This window comes from Nipponia nippon, unplaced genomic scaffold, assembly GCF_047370975.1.
Source record: "Nipponia nippon isolate SJK-2023a ecotype South Korea unplaced genomic scaffold, ASM4737097v1 scaffold_12, whole genome shotgun sequence".
Classification (NCBI taxonomy): Eukaryota; Metazoa; Chordata; class Aves; order Pelecaniformes; family Threskiornithidae; genus Nipponia; species Nipponia nippon.
Window position 1 is genome coordinate 8,668,263 of NW_028262313.1, and position 17,085 is coordinate 8,685,347.

Consider the following 17,085-nt stretch of genomic DNA (forward strand, 5'->3'; position numbering starts at 1 on the left):
GATGACAGCCTACACTTCGCTCCTTAATCTTCTCGGCACATTTAGTTGGCCAGAGTTTCATTAAAATTAATACTAGATTGATTCACGGCTGCAACCATGAAGGATGAGAAAATTGTAAGAAGGACATGAAAAATAAGGACACCTTCTAGGCCCATGAGATTTCCTCTCATTTTTCCTGTCCAAAATTTCTTTCAAAGCCTCCAAACATCTCTGCCTTCTCTGGGTTGGAATTTGGAGGTAGGATGGCTTCATAAATGCATTGGGAGACAATACTTAGTAATGGACAAACCCGAATCAATGAGCCCTCTCAGCTCCTTTGAGATGTGGGTTAGCCAGCAGAGCCAGAAGTTGTGCAATCCCCTGGCAGAGCAGTGGAACGTGCCCCACTGCAACACCGCCCAAGCCCAGCGTAAAGGGAGGTGGCCATTTCTGCCTGTGCAACGTGGAGAAGTGTCCATTCTGAATCAAATTAAAAAACTCCCTCTCAGCACTCCAGGGGCACACGTGGGTAATGACTGCGCATGAGAGCATCTGCACGGCTCAGGGAACTGCACTGCAAGTGGCCTTGCACCATGAGTGGTGCAAGTCAAACCCAAACGACAACACCACCCTCTCTGTTCCACATCTGTAAGTGATAATACCACAAATGGACGGCACAGGTACAAGCCTAAAACGACTGCTCTCTTCCCACCCATTTCTCTAACTGGGCAGCCCAATGTCTGATGGCTGCTGTTTATCAATAATAAAGCACAAACAAATCCCCCGTTCAAGATGGATGAGACTGATGGGGGCCCAAGTACAGCCGCCACATGCACACAAAAAACTTAAGCTGATTCTACCAAGCAGCAGAGGTTATGGTCTGAATAATTCATTTAACTACACCGCAGTGCAACTCTACCATGACATGGATTTCAAGCCAAAAGTGAGTAACGTTTTGAAGGCTCTCCGTGACATGGGAACCTGGGATGCTCTCACTCTCTGTAAATCACAAGGGGTTGCGTTCATCAGAGGGCAGGGACGTACGCGCTTCTGAGGAAAGAAAACAGGCGTTTTTTGGAAATGTCACACATTAATCTTGCTTTTCCAAGCACACTGAGATACAGCCAGAGAAAGTACTAGCTACGAGGAAAATTATGACTGTGTTGAATAACTGTCTAGCCAATAGGATCTCCATAAACAGTTATTCAGATATGCCCTGTTCACACCTATTGCCGACTAATTGCAACATGACTATAAGATCACCAGGACCGTATTGACATGTGAGGAAGTGATTATGAACACAGAGCTTCCTAAGAAGCAAGGGCTGTCCCACTTTTCACAATGATGTTGGAGAACAGAAATCTCTGCGGAGCTCTAATGGGCTACAGGGGTGAGCTGACAATAAGCACTCTTTAATTAAGCTCTTTGAGAAAGTCAGGCTCCCACTGGGCTTGTTGTGAGAGCAGCAAAGCTCTTGATTTATAGCAATTCAATGCCCAAGCTTCCTAATACTGATGTAGGACACCAAATCACCGAGACCTTTTCAGTATAATTAAAGGCAGGATGTGCTCCTGGCTGGCTTATCACAGCTCTGAACGGGAATGCAGTCGGGTGTATTCCTGGGGTTTGTTCCTGTAGCTTATATGGTCTATGTTATATAATAGGTTGCACTGGTGATAGTAAAAGCTGAGTTAATTAGAAAGGGGGAAGAAGTGGTGATGGGGAGATTATTCAGGATCTTCCAAGTTCTGATCATGCCGCAAACTTGCTGCAAAGTTTTGAGGAGTCTAAAGTTTCTCTTTTCCTCTCTTAAATGAAGTGGAAAAAATAATTAAGCACCTAGGCGTGCAGGGGTTAATTAGTTATGGATTGATTTTCAGAAATGCTAAGCAAATTTCAGCTCATTCCTGGCACTCTTTATCTTTGAAAAATCAGGCCAAACATCATTATATTTCTCTGCAGCATTTATAAAGGCTAATATTGCTCCTATAACCTAAATCTATCTTGGTCATCCCATCAGGGCTCTGGGCATTAATGCAGCACATACGATGTCTGGATTAACTCCTTCCTGAACTAGTGCTCAAGCACACAAAGAGTGTTAGACCAGTGATACGCCACCAATTAGCGTGGCACGAGACCGCTGGCCGCTCTATGCTGTCTTTACATGGAGTACACGAAGTGGTGCTGCCAGTCTCCATGGCTGGGAGCACCTTCGAGCTAGCCACCGGCATTTTAGAAAGTCAGTCTGTCTGGGCTTGGAACAACCTGAGGATCCCTGAGGATCTGTTCTGATCCTTGATGAACCACAATGATCTGGGCAAATTGAATTGATTTGGGAATTCTCCTAACTTCACCTTCTAGCCATTGACTCTCATTATGCCTTTATCTGCTAAATTGGCAAACTCCCTACTAATAAGTGTTCCTTCTTGGGAATATTAGCTCCTTCTAGGCTGCAGTCGAGTCAGCCCTAAACCTTTCCTTTGTTAAGCCAGCCTGATGGAAGCCTTGGAGTCCTTCACCAACATATGCGTTTTCCAGTCCCGCTGTCACTCTTGGTCCTCTGCAGCTTTTCATCATCCTTCTAAAGGAAGGCTTGCATCAGCATTGCCACGAGCACCAAATAACAGAAGTAATATAACTTAATGTCCCTGATTGTATTCCTTCTAACTACAGCACTGTGGCTATTTAACCATGACTCTTAAAGTCTTGTTCAGAGTCATTGCTTTCCATCCTGTGGGCCTGCCTTCCCATCTTTGTCCTTTGAAGCATGACACTGTATTAGTCCATACTGAAACGAAAGATATGTGCTTGCCACAGGTAGCTATTCCCTTTGTATTACCTTACAGGGCTAAATAAAAACAGGACGAAAATAACTGCACAATTTGAATCACCATTATTCTTACTTTTTCATCAGAAAAACTATGTCAATATTTAAAAAAAAAAATAGAACTTCATTTTTCTGCTTTGGTGCAAAAATACCATAGGAAACCAAATGCCAACAACAAAAATATCTAGATAGAATTACAACCCTAGAGGCCACGACTGTGTTGTGGCCAGCGGGACTCTTTTGTGGGTGAAGTTAATTCCTCTGTGGAGGCCAATCAGTCAGAGGCCTTTGTCCCAAAAATTCTTCAAAAATAGGTTCCCCGCAGCAGGTAGGTGGCTCTTTTACTCAGGATTGAATTTCAGCCTGTGTGCATATCAGATGAATAGGATTTGGTTCGATGAAAGAGTCTGAAGGGAAAATTTTTTCAAGCTGTGTGATGTGCAAAAACGCCCAACACATCAAGAAGAAAGGCATAAAGAAACAATAGAGAAACCAAAAGTATAAAGGAGGAATAAAGGCATCCTTCGGGATAAGGCAAGGGAACATGTGTGGGTGGAAAAGCACACAGGAAAGATATGGAAAGTATTCAGAGAAATTACTGTATGCCCAATGGTTATGTGTGCCATAGAGCTATAAATACTTCAGGAATGGAGACAAGGGTAAAATTTATACAAGGAAGTGGAAAAAGTCATCTGATGTAAGGAAAAGCTCTCTGAAAGCATAGGAAAGTTGAAAAAATTGAGGTGGAGAATGGGAAAAAAAAAAAAAAAAGACCAGTTAATGACGTGAAGAGAGCAGGTCCAAAGACACATTTGCTTCTTCCACATAGGGTCTCTAAGTGTGCGTGTTTATTAAAATCTTACTATTAGCAATCCTGGTGTCAACTGTGAAAGAGCGTATTTGAGAAGCAGGCTGTACCACAAAGGTTTAGCGTGGCCCTTTGGAGCCGCCCTGGCTAAACCGCCCGGTTATCCTGCGTTTCTCCCAGTGCCCACTGGATTCGCCCACTACCTCCCACGTCGTCTTATGCTCGACACTCCTGCGGGTCCTGACTGCTTTTCTATTCTGTGTTTGTTCAGCATCAAAGGGGCCCAGTGCCTCCACGTGCCCTGAGACCAAGCAGAGCTACAAATTACGCCACCAGTGCCAAGGCTGGCTGTTTATATCTCCATAGCTGATGTACATCCATTTCTGTTTGCCCAGCAGCATACCTGTCTATTGACACTTATAAGCAGGAATTTCACATCCCCAGGTGCTAGATGCGAGTATACAAATAAAACGTTGCAAATCCTGTAACTACCACCACACACTGAGAACCACCTACAAGACCTATGCCCAGAGGTGCGAACAACTCCCAGCAAGGATAATTATGCATTACCTTAAGGAATTCAGGTTCCCCAGGGCAGGATTCATCTCACCCAACTTCAGTTATTTAAGAGCTCGGTGCTTACTCCCAGCTAATTGTGCAGGCTCGTTTCTAGAAACAGAGGAGGGAGAAAAGCTCCTTCAAAGATTCCAGCTCCGACTCGCTGATGAAGATTGCATGGAAGGGCTCATCTCTCGCCGTGGACAAACAGCTTGTTGGGCAAGGCATGGGTGGCTGCCACGTGACTTCAACCTCATTGCAGGCAATTCTGTTTTCCATAACAGAAATGGTTGCGCTGTTGTAATATTTTGGGGATGTGTGTCAAGAGCTGAGAAGGAATATTTTAAAGAAGGGGCTGAAGCGTACCTTCAAAACCCTCTTTGACCTACCACAAGCAGCTGTACACTGAAGCTCTGTGAAAGTTCATCCCAACAGGAGACACTTTACCACCGCTGTCATTTCATGACGTGCCGGTACATTTGCTCTCTTTTTAACCATATAGCCTCTGCTGAGTGAAATCAGCCCCCCCATCCAGAAGGAACACGAATCACACGTGCAGTCGTGCTTTGCCCTGAGAAGCGGGCACGCAAAGCCGAGCACAGCTGCCCGGTCTCTCCCCTGTCCTACTTGCTTTGCCGTAATTACATAAGCAGCATTTGCCTGGCTCCTACTTTCTCGTTTCCTTCGCTTGTTTTCTGATTTTTAGGACACTCTTTTACTCAAGTTACACTGACCTCTTTTACGAGAGAGGGTAACATATTTTCTGACTAAAGCCTCTTATCTTTAATAACCCGGCACATTTACTGCCCAAGTCAATAGTTAGACTTGGGAATTCTTTTAATTAGAAAAGCGACCACTCTAATCAATAGCAAAACCTGAAAGCCCCATGTAACAGAGAAGCAGCTATGCAGAAATCTAGACCATCCACAAGCGAGGCAAACACCTACAGCAAGTATCATACTCATTTTCTCCTTTTCATTCAGCAGTGGAAAATATGTGAACATATTGCAGGGCATCCAAACGACCCTAAACACAGTCGTCTGAGAGTTCTGCTTTAGTTATAGTGGAATAAGTTCTGCTTTAGTTATAGTGGAATAAAAAACGGCAGCACCAGGCTGCTAAATATCACTCTCTTCATAAAAAACTATTTTATCCAGGATAGAAGGAAACTTGTCATGTGGAGGGCAGGTGTGAACAAAGGAGCAGAAGACACGTGGTGGGTGGGAGAAGAGAGAAATGGGTTAAACCAGAAGGTAATAAAGAACAGAAGATCCAGCTCGGTCCAGAGGTCCCATCCTCACCCCACTGTGCTGCGACGGCCAGCACAGGGACACAGTGCACGCAGGGTGCACGGGTTGCGCTCTGTGTGCATCCTGCATATGCATTAGGATGCCGGAGGGTTGCTTTAAAATCTACTTGTCACAGGCTTCTATGGAGAAAAGTCTGGTCCCCCAGCTTTAAGCTAAGCAGTTGCCCAGCCTCCTGACCAGCAAGGCTGAAGACCGACACAAGGGATTTTGCTTGAGAGCCTTTGCAGAGGGTGACTGCTGGTTAGTGAGTACCGAGTGCCTTTTGTACCCAGCCCAGCGTGATGGTGCTTCTCTACTCAAACAGAATGGAAGATTAATCAGATGTTGAAAATTACTATTCAAAAGATATTCTGTCATAAATATCCAGACTCACAGCAGCACATTCAGCAGCATGTCCGAACCCCCTTCCTCTTCGCGAGAGGAACAGAAACTGCTTCTCAAACAAATGAGAACAGGACTTTTGTTTTGTTTTGTTACAAAGAAAAATCAACTGATGATAGCAGACATTAAAAAAACAACCCTGCTTAATTATAATCTTTCTGGAGCAACCAGGATGGCTTCAGATTATTTTACATAACTGTGTTAAATCCCCCCTGAGAATTATTCGCCTCCTACACTCCAGGGTGCCTGAGCTTAAAAGATGGGCAGTTATTTAACAGGCTTCTGAGTAGCTTAAAAATGTACCAGCATTGCTGCAAAAGAACAATTGCAAGTGGGTTTACTTTGTTGTCTTCACAGCCCCTCTACGATGGGCAGGAGATTGTTATTTGATGGTGCATTTTATTTTGAAATGTGTATTGCACCTCTCCTGCGTATTCAAATGGTAATGAACTTAAAAATATATATATGTGGCCAAGGCTTGAAGTCTCTTTTCAAGCAGTATTTGCACTAGCAGCCTTGCAAAACTTTACTAGTCAGCTTGCACAAAGACAGCAATTTTGCTTCTATAATTTGGAAAAGGAAGGAACATCTTACTTTCCTGCATCCGCTTCCTAGAAAAGGAGAAGCAATCTGACTAATGAATAGCCTGATATTTTTGCGGGGATTTAGAAATGCGACTGGGAAAGGAAAAGATGGCAAGATTCAGCCCCAGCTGTGCTGTGGTCTTTCCTTCTTGGGTTACATTTATTTCTTTTGATTTTTGGTGTTTAAGGTATGTTTCTCACTACAATTCTCTGTGTTTACCTAACGTAAATTATGAAAATAAATAACAAAGTGAGGAGAGAACTGAATTTTTGTTTGTGGACTTTTAAGCCCAGTAACTTTCAAAAGAGTTTGCATGCAGACTACTGGAAGCAGCGCCTTTGTCCCACCCGAGTGTCCCTCACCAGAGGACAAGCCTCTCGCCTGGGCTTGAGCAGGCAGAAGGACAACGCGTGTCTTCTCTCCCTCCTCTGGGCTGTCTTTTCTGAGCAGATGCAGGCCTTAAAGCAGGAGGTAAAAGGAGTAAGCAGTGCGTGGGCTTTAGCGTGGCCCAGGTGTTATCTTCACTGCCATAGAGACAACAAATGAGAACACTGGTAATATCTTAATTTTCCTTTCCCTCTGATGGCCTAGCAGCAAAATATGTCATCTGTTAATCAAATTCTCGGTGAGCTATACAGGGATAGGAGTGGATATTAGCTGCAACCATGAAGATGGAAGAAGGGCAAAGCCAGATGCAGCAGCTCTTGCTTAGTTGCTGATGGTAAAAACCAACCCAAATATCTCACAGAGCTGTAAAAGGGAGCTTAAGCCATTCCTGAGCATCACTGTGCCACCACCAGCACCCCTGGCACTGAGCCTAACGAGGCTGCGGAAGCCTTTTCTGTTATTATTTTTGATGGTTAATCCAGCTGAGGGCTGGATGAGTGGCATCGTGCTCATGGTGTGCAGCCAGCCCTGAGAGCAGCCTTCGGAGGGACACCTGAACCCTGCCAGCATGGGCTCCCAGCCCACCCATAGGAACCTTCTAGTTATAACCATGACCCTGTCCCACAGCGGGAGAGCTGTAAGGACTGGAGTTATTGCTGCTGGGCTCAGGGTTAAATTTCGTGCTGGGAGGTTCAGAAGAAGGTCCCCCTGTGCCTGATGGCTCCCGTCTCTTCTGCTGGCCCCCTCCACCCAGTAACCCTTATCCTGCTTTTGCACAGAGGAGCTGGTGCAGGTCAGGGAATGGGAGGAGGAGGCACTTTGTGGAGTCAGTGTCACCCCTTCTTCATGCCCTGGTGCTGGATTTCCCGTGTTCGTGACAGGGCGGAAGGGAAAACATGGCCATGAGCATGATAGTCATTCTTGTAACCAGGGACTGATGTGAACCTTCAGCACTGAAATAGAAACTGAACAAGAGGGCCTGTAAGCTGGTTGCTATGTGAAAAAACAATCTCCTGCAAACTGGCCAGAAAGGAGTATAGACCTCAGTCACCAGTTACAAACATGTTGAGAAGGACAGAAGTTCGTCATGTCCCAGGCAAGACTAGATTACATGCAGTCAGCATCCCCGAGCTGCAGACAGACCCTAATGCTTAACAAAAGGGAAAGTTGAACCTGGATGCAAACCCAACTGCATGGGAACCTGCAGGGTCACGTCTGCTGCCAGGAATCCCTCGGCACTGCAGCACTGCGGTTCAGCACCGTGCCTCCCTTCACACTTGGTTGAAGCCGTTCAAGAGGATGTGCCAAAACACGGATCTCTAACCTCAGAAGGGAAAGGGTACAAGCCGAGTTCAAGCTGACAGAGAGACTGTGCCACAACAGCTGAGATGAGCTCCAGGGCGAATGGAAGAAGGGACCGAGCCTGAGCAGCCCTGCGGTGGCCAGAGGACCAGGCAGTGGCTAAAACGCAGCCAGGTTCTCATGAAAGCTCTTTGCAGAGCTGGAGACGGCAGCAGTGGGCAGCACGTCGCGCTGGCTCGGATGAACGGCTGAGCGGCATGGAGGGACTGATCAACCCTGCACCGGGACCTGCACTGCGATCTCCGACCATGCCAGGGTCCAGTCACCGCATCTCTCTGCATCCCGACCCATCCCATATACTGTGGGCTGTGACCGGCTCTGGGCCCCCATCTCACCCAACCTCTTGGGGCTGTGGGGTAGGAAAGAGGAACTCTTCTTCCCTCTCTCTCTTTCTCTGTATATGTAAAAATTTTCTTCAGAAATAATGTAAGCAAACTCATCTAGAAACAAGAAACTCGAGTCAGCTTTCCGAGAACCCTTTGGAGAGAGATTGATTTCATGCTTGTGAGGGTGTAAATTTGGGCTTTGTGGCTTCAGCAGAACTATTTTGAATTTGTCCCATATAACAAAGCTGGCCATTTTGAATACAAATAGAAAATACAACAACTGATATTAAGTACCTTCAATCCCATTTTAATGGGCTCTGTATTTCAGAGCTAGGATAAGTGCCTTCACTCTCTGCTATTAGTATAAAAGCTACATGACTACCCGGTATTATTATATGGCAGAACTGACAGGGAGGTACAAACCTCATCTTAATTGCTGGAAAGAAAGTTAAGAGTACCTAGTTGATGAGCTTATCTTATTCACCCTCTGGGTTTGCCACTTATTCAGTTCAGGGGAATAAACATACATCATTTACACTTGTAAGTACATTATGTCCTTTCTTCCCCTTAAATAAGTCCCAGTAGGGAGCACTGCAATTGAGCTGCCAAAAAGGAAACCTTGGAAAAAGTCAAAACACATGATTTTAAAGCTTGAGCACATTAAAAATCTACATTGTCAGTGTGACAGATCTGTATTTTATAAATCAGGCTTCTAACCACCTTTTTAAATATAACGGAGAAGCCCCAATTACTACTGGCAGCTCAGCGAGCGGGGGCATAGGTGGGTACGACAGGAGGAGCACTGTAAAGAGCAGTCCCAAGCACCCACCCCACGCAAGAACATCGTCGCTGCCACAGCGTCTGAGTCCACCAGGCGCAGGGAGAAACCTGCAACCGGGGAAGCAATAAAGCACGCAGGGAAATTTTTACTCTGTTCTCTAACTTTTCACAAGGAATTCTAGCAGCATTCGGGTCCATCTCTGAAGCACGCTGCCCCGGCTGGCGAGCAGCATGTGGCTGAGCCAAGATTTGGGTCTGAAATGGAAGAGATGGTCCATCCCTCAGCGGGCAGCTACAAGCGGCCAGGTTGCCTCCCCCCTTGTCTGTGGTCACCTTGCAGGGATGGCCCAAGGAAGCCTGCAAAGGGACCCTAACCAGGGCACTGGCCCCAATCCAGAGTGCGGTGCTGCCCTGGGCATCTGCTGTCCCGAGCCCAAGAGGATCGTCATAACCCAGGACTGCATCCTCTTTCTTTCCCGCTCGGCACCAAAGAGAAGGGATACACTCAAAGCACATACTCCATATGCTAATTTAGGTGTTCACCTATAGTACCTAGGTACTCAAAGTATCTCTATTGACCAGACATTAAAAGTCTGAAACACAGACTCCATAGCAGGCGCTGAAGTTGATCTTCGGTTGCATACAGGCTGTTTAAATAAGTGCCAAGGAGAAAGGACTTCCAAAGGATGCCCTAAAATTATCCTCAGGGGAACCCAATAATCTTCCCTTTTCCAACCAGCCTGAGATTATTTCCATGGCACGGAAGGAGTGCCGTCCCTTCCTCAGCACAACCAAATGCTGCACTGGAAAATAAGTTGAAATGCTCTTGAGCACAAGGCGATTAGTGGAGGGTTAGGCTAAGCAAGTGTGATTTCCATTGAAAATAAAAGATATTTAAGGTTTATGTAACTTAAACATTGCTGCTGTTCAAGGAACTGTAGAAATTAAACAGTAAAAAAAAAACCAACCTGCATCAAGCCATCTGTGCCTCCTGTCTGTTCAGCGTGGGGTAGAGCCTTAACAAAGAAAGACTAATGTGTGGAAATGGAAAGAACCATATACAGAAAAATGCAAATAAGCATCAGGACTGCAGAGCCAGAGCAGGGGCTGAATTGTAACCTTGAGACAAATGGATAGGGCAGCTTTTCCACAGTTCATCAGGAATCAACCTGTGTGTCAACTAACCCTTTCCAGCTGGAAGTAGAGAATTAAGGAGGGCCAGAGAGGAAGGGAACGTTGTTCTGCACAGAAGAGTTGCACCTCACAGGCTGCAAACACCGCGGGGCCGGATTACTGCAAATGTTACGAAGGATGCAGAGGAAAGTGTTAGGGAAACAACAGGGAGAGGAAAAACTTCCCCTGCTCAGGGCCTGAGCCTCACAGAAAGGTAAAATGGACAAATGACCCACAGGTAGCACCTACATACCGCGGGGCAGAGGGATGCTCAGGACAGCCCCTCACCAGCGTGAAGCTGACGGGTCTGTGCGAATCACACCTGCTGTGGATCCGGTCCTCTCTACATCATCTGGGCAGGATTATTTGTATTAATCATCCAAGACAAACCTCGTTATCCAGCCTCGAAGAACCTGTCTTTAGGTTTAGAAATAACAAAAGAACATTTTTACTTGAAACCAAAACCAAAACTCCACAAAATCATTTGGTCACATTTCTCACCGAAAAGTAACAAAACGATTTGCAAATGGCACTTGCTGCTCAGTCTCATTTGTTCCCTTTCCCAGGGGAGCTCTGACCTCAAAAATCCCCAAGGTTTCATAATCGATCAGGATCCATATTTTCCAGGCAAATGCCTTATTTAAAAAGCATCTGAAAGCTGACTCTCAGCTAATCCCTTCACGACAAAAAGGCACCTTTCCCTGCTTTCTTCTTTCTGCTATTTTTTCTCTTCCCCTGCCGTTTCCTACACTTTAATGCATATCCAAATTTTCTGATTCTTCCCTGTCCCCCTCTCTGCAGTCAGTTCTTAGTGAAAGGGTAAGTAAAAGACGTGGCCCTCTCCATGCTTTCATGCTCCCTAGGGAAGAGCAGGCCACAGGAAAGAAAGAAAGAAATGGGTGCGTGAGCCACACACCCCCTCTCCATCACCGAGCGTGTGAGCAGGATGGCAGCTCTGATCTCAGAGTACAGAAATACCAACAGCCCCTGCCTGGAAAAAGTGAATTTTCCTAAATGCTTAGGCAAACCAAAGGCTTTGGAGCTGTTATTAATAGCCTGGGATAGTTGGGAGAAAGCTCACTGTATACACTAACGAAAATGTGTCTAAGTACTTTGGAGCCATGAATTTCTATTTTTAGAGAGATGTGGGTAATTAAGTAACCCCTGGCTGCTTGTGTCAGAGGAGCAGTGGCAAGTGTCCTGCCTGCGAAAAACCCCAAGCCACAAAGGACGGAGGGATGAAATAATTTCCTATAAGACTGAAACAGAGCTTTCCAGCTGAGGGAGACCCGGCGCACAATGAAAAATCTGGATGGACAGACAGCCACACATCGCTAGGCGAAGCCCAGCCAAGTCTAGGGTAAAAGGCAGCAGTGAAATAGCAAAAGAAGGGCATGACCCACCAGCCTAGGGCAGCAGGTGTGGGAGAGCAGCTCTCCCATCGAAATCGCAGGGGGCCCTTCAGGTAGGCACCGTGCAATTATTCCTATTGGGATTCAGCCACGGAGCTGGAATTAACGGCCCTTCCTCAGCCAGCAAATCCCACAAGTAGTCAGAGCCCCTTGGCACAGGAAAAGCATGGCTCCAGCAGCCCAGAGCAGCTGCACGTCGGCTCGGCCGCGGCTCCGAAAGCAGAGCGCCTGCATGCAGCAGCCGAGGCTGCAGCTCCCCAAAGCTGCACAGTCTCCCCTGAACGTCTCCCATGCAACACCGACCACATTTCAAACCTTGTTATCATGTAACACAAAATTGAAAGGGGTGAGAGGCAGAAACAGAAAAGATTTCTGTAGTTTCAGATGAAATATAAATAAAACCGATTTTCATCGCTGCGCAGTCTAGGGAAGAGGCTGTTAGGGCTTGCTGTGCTCACTCGTCTGCAGAGAGTGCTGGGTTCACCGATCCATTGCTACGCGCTTTGGCGAATCTGGGGTCAAGGTGACTAAATGGTCCAACCATGTTCAAACACTCCCTGACAACGGCTGATTTGCCCAATTTCCAGCTAACCTTCTTAACTTGGTGCTTCATGGGGGACAGTTAAATAGCCATAAGCAACAGGCATGGAGATAGCCTGCTGTGGGCTCTCAAGACTTTTTTACGAGTTTAGTATTTAAAAGGTTAATCAGTCCCTGTGGTGGCCAAAAAAGCTGACTCCAGAATTCATTTGCCTTGATCACTTCCTATTCATAAGAATGAAAGAAATTTTGGTGCAATTAAGAGAACGTGGCTAATGTTCAAGCTTTCTTCGTCCACTTAATTCATCTGGAGTAGTACTGCTGAGCATCTGGGGAGCTGCAGAGAGGTGAACAGGCCAAGAGCTGATGAGGATCTGATGATTTGATCTGTGTCGCAGTCCTCTTCCATCTTCAAAAAGAGCTGAACCTTTTATTAAGGGCACCCAAGATGCTTGTGATCCTTCTATGTACAGTACGGGTGCTTATCTTAATGGCATCTCTGCCCATCATCAGCTCAGACTATTAAACACAAAAATGGAAAAACACAAGAGCAGTCTTAGAAGTGTCTGTATGGATGGGTGGATAGCAAACCCAGACAGGAAGAAAGTTCAGTTCTCCTGTTCATTCAAAGTGGAGATCCTTAATCTCTTCTCCTTTGGCACATTCCAAAATCTGAAATAAAAATACTCGGTGAGGAATTCTCCTTGCAGATATATTCATTATATTCTGATGTAAACTCTGCAAACCACCTCCTGCGCCACAGACAGCTATTCCAGGCATTAGCTGACTCTCACTTCAAACACCAGAGAGGCAATGGATGTAGTGGGACCACAGACACCTCTGGGCTCTGAGCAACAAGGACCACCAGCACCATTACTGTCTCCAGGAGCATCGCTCAGCAGCAGCCTCTCAGGTACCTCCTGCAGGCAGGCAGTCTGGGTTTGGATTAGCCATGCCGTGATGACGGAGGCAACAGAGCTGATGTCTGTCTGGGATGTTAGGATCAGGCTCAACTTGGTTTCTTGAAAGAGTTTAACTACTTCAGGTGCAGAGTCCTGGGGAGCAGATGGCAGAGGTGGAACAGGACCAGGGAGGAGGCGCTTAATTAAGAGATTATTAAGGTGTTTGGCACAGAAGCAACACAGATTTGGTGTGGCCACCATTGAGCTACTAAGCAAGGCTGGACCCAAGCTTGATTCCTGCAAAAGTTCCTGAGTGACTCCATGATTCGTCATGGGAGTCTAAGGTAGGGCAGGGTTTGTTCATATGAGAACAGCTCACGTAGCTCCAGCAGTCATCGTGCTGCACGTGAGCTAATCTTTCTCCCTGAATCTGGGAGCTCAGGCCAAAATTTCAGATCCTGAGGTGACAAAAAGGTAACATCTAAGTAACTGCGGAGCTCCAGTAAGGAGCGCTGCAGGGACTGCTGTGCCATGCTTTTAATTGGTGTGAACCACCATGAGCAGACCAACAGTGATACACATCAGCCAGCGATCTGGCTCGCTGATTCTGCTTTGCATTTCCTTCTCACTAGATAAAGGCTGTGCCGGTGGAGGTGCGGTTGTTGTCCGAGAGGGGATGTAAACTCTGATGAAAGAATTCAAAGCTCCCAAAGACACTGAGAAAAGGGAAGCGGGAGATTCTCAGCCCTGCTGTTCTGCCGTGCCATTTGGCAAATTTTCCTTAGGATCTATGATTGGGAGTAGATGCGTCTTTCAAAACAGAGGAAAGAGGAGCAATGTCGTGCCACTGCGGTATTTTCACTTGGAAGGAATCTCCCAGGACTAAGATCTCCACTGGGGAAGGCATTGCTCAAGAGCTGCTTGGAAGTGGCAGTTTTTGCTAACATACTCCAGCCAGTTGGGGTTCAGTTGTGTCCTCTCCTTCTCTTTCCATTTTCCTCCAAAACCAGTGATGCTTCACAAGAGCCTGGAGGCATTGAAGATGGGCCCTTCCTCTGGAGCTGGGTGAGGACCACAGCGGAAGGCTGGCTCTCAGGTGGCCATGGTCTGGGGAGGTCAGTGCTGGACTCCCAGTCCTACAAGAAAGGGCAGCCATGAATCCTCCTTGATGTTCCCAGCGAGGCGGACATAGGTGGCAGAGGAACCAGACAGGTTCATTTGGTGGCACGTGACTACGAAGATTGGGCTGCCTGGCCCCTGAGAAGCCCCGGTTCCCCTCTGCTCAGAGGGGGATCACTCAAACCACAGCTGCAAGTCACAGACCTGGGTTCAGCTTGAAGGGAATTTGAATTCTGTGCTTGACCAGCCATTGATAACAATGGTCTTCGCTGCTATAAAACTCTCTAAAACACAAACACCTGTGTGTGAACATTACCATGGCCTTGTCTTGATGACAGAAAAAGAAATACCTCCTTTCACACAGCCCTTGTCAGGGTAGATGGTCACTATGGAGCCTTTCATACTCATCCGGTGTTTTCAGATGGGGAAATAAAAAAATCTTACCAGGTATAAATGAACGGGAAAAATATATATAATATAAAGCCTCACCATAATTAATGGAGTGCAAACATGTCTGTGTCTGAATGAAACTGCAGCAGCAAGTAAAGGTTTTCTTCGTTCTCTCCCATTTTTCAAATAATTATTGAAAATAAATATTTGGGGTATTTTTCATGTGAGAGACAGGAGGAGAGGAAACACATGCATCATTCTTCACAAGCTATTATTTTTATATTCCTAAATAGCTGCTGTATTAAGAAGCCAAGAGAACACAACTGTGTATTTAGTCCCAAAACAGTCAGTGCTGGCTGCTCTCCTGAGGGCCCTGCTCTAACATACTTCAGCTTTGATTTGGAAAACCATCTTTAGGGAAAGAAAACGCCATGGCCCCATGTCTGCCTGGCCACTTGCCTGCCTACAAACAGCTAGCCATGGTGCTAATGAAGGCAGGAACGGGATTGCAAAAGACACTTCCCCCCTCAAAAGAAAAAAGAAAAGAGAAAAAAACCCAGCAACCTGAAACCCCAAAATTTTATGCACTGCCTGCTGAGCTGAGACTCATTTTGCACAGGCCACTGGACAGACATCAGATGGTTAAGATGTTTTAATTGCTAATGGCCTGGTCTGGATTTCAACGCGTGACACAGAGATAAAGGACTTTATATCCTATTATCAGTCCCCTGAGCAACTCTTACATCTTATTAAGTGTAACTAGATTCATAGGCCAGAATCCCATACATGGAGAGTATATGTATTTTCTTTGACTGGAAGCAGAGTATTATTAGGGCATTCCTTTGCCATAATAATGGTTTGCGAGTTCCTAAGCAGAGCCCTTATATCAGGCTTTGATATTTTTACTTTCATGCTACAGCTGTTGAAATGACAAAGCTGGGCTGGTGAGCTATTTGTGCAGCAGGGATGAAGAACAGACGCAGATTGCTGTTCTTTTATGTCGCTTTCCACCCAAAAAAAGTCTAGGTAAAAGCACTCAGATAGCACTGTCGTCATCGTTTTGCAGAGAGAGAAATCAAGGCCAAGAACAGCTACGGGCTTTGCATAAGATCACACAACAAAGCGGTGCAAGGGCAGAAGCAGAAGTGAGCACGTGTGATGTGGCAGCGCGCTCTGACCAACAGACCGTCACTTCCTTCGCTAACCCTGCAACGGGACGGGGGAAGGCGGAGCCGAGCTGCGCAATGACGGCAAACTCACCCGTGACTTGGTGCCCAAGAGAAAGGCACGGATTTTCATACAGGTCAGCTTCCAGGCCAAGTTAGCATCAACACAATCCCCTAGGAAACAGAGCCAGCAAGAACTAATGCTGGATATTTTGCATTTTAAATGCACGCCTCTCCCTAAAGCTTTAGAGCTTCTGCTTCTAAATAGACGCCTGGCCAGATTCTGATCCATCATACACCAGCATAGCTCCTCTGAAGGTGACGGAGCCGCATCTATTTTTATCAGCTAAGAATCTGATCCAGCCCTCTAAGAAAGAAGGGGGCATGCAGGGGGTGAGCCATTCACCTCCTTGCTGCCTCTTGTAATGCTGCTTCCCGCACCAAACACTCAGCACCTCACAGGACTGGGGTCTTCAGGGTGAGGCTTAACATAGATTCTCTGGTAGTCACTGAACTGATTGCCAGCAGAGAGGGAACTGTAAGTCAGCGGTGATAACCGAGGCCCTGCTGAGCCATCACCAGTGGGGAACCTTTGCAGCTCCGAGAGGTTGATAGTCTCTCATAAATAACACGTCTTCTAAGAGATGCTGTCGTTTGACTTGCATTTCATTACATGGTAAGAAAATGAGCTGATCCCCACTTTGAAATACGGAGACTTGTGGGTTTATTAGCTGCATTACCCACCTCGCCCTTCTTTGAGCAACATATTTTTCCTCCAGTTACAGAAAGTCAGATATTTTCAAGTCGCAGGCAAGGAACATGAAGAGGCATGTGAAAACCATAGTGCTGAGGGTGGCCTTTGCAGGCTGCGCGAACCATTTTCTGGGTGCGCTGCTGATGCGTTGTGATTAGATGCCATTTTAGCTTGGCGAGGAGCATTAAGTGATGCTGTTCTTTCTGTGTCCTACTACATCTGGTCTGGCAGCAGAAAGCTCTCTGTGATTGAAGAGAGACATTTTGCGAGGTGCAATCTTTCTTCAAATCCTGCCTCTTTTTTTTTTTTTTTTTCTTCTTTAATTT

General features: G+C 46.3%; 1 protein-coding gene across 2 annotated transcripts in view; it reads right to left on the reverse strand.

Annotated features, from left to right (window-relative positions):
• PASD1 (PAS domain containing repressor 1) overlaps nt 1-17,085 on the reverse strand; it is a 118,956-nt gene that overhangs the window by 77,330 nt on the left and 24,541 nt on the right. The gene's annotated exons all lie outside the window — the stretch shown is intronic.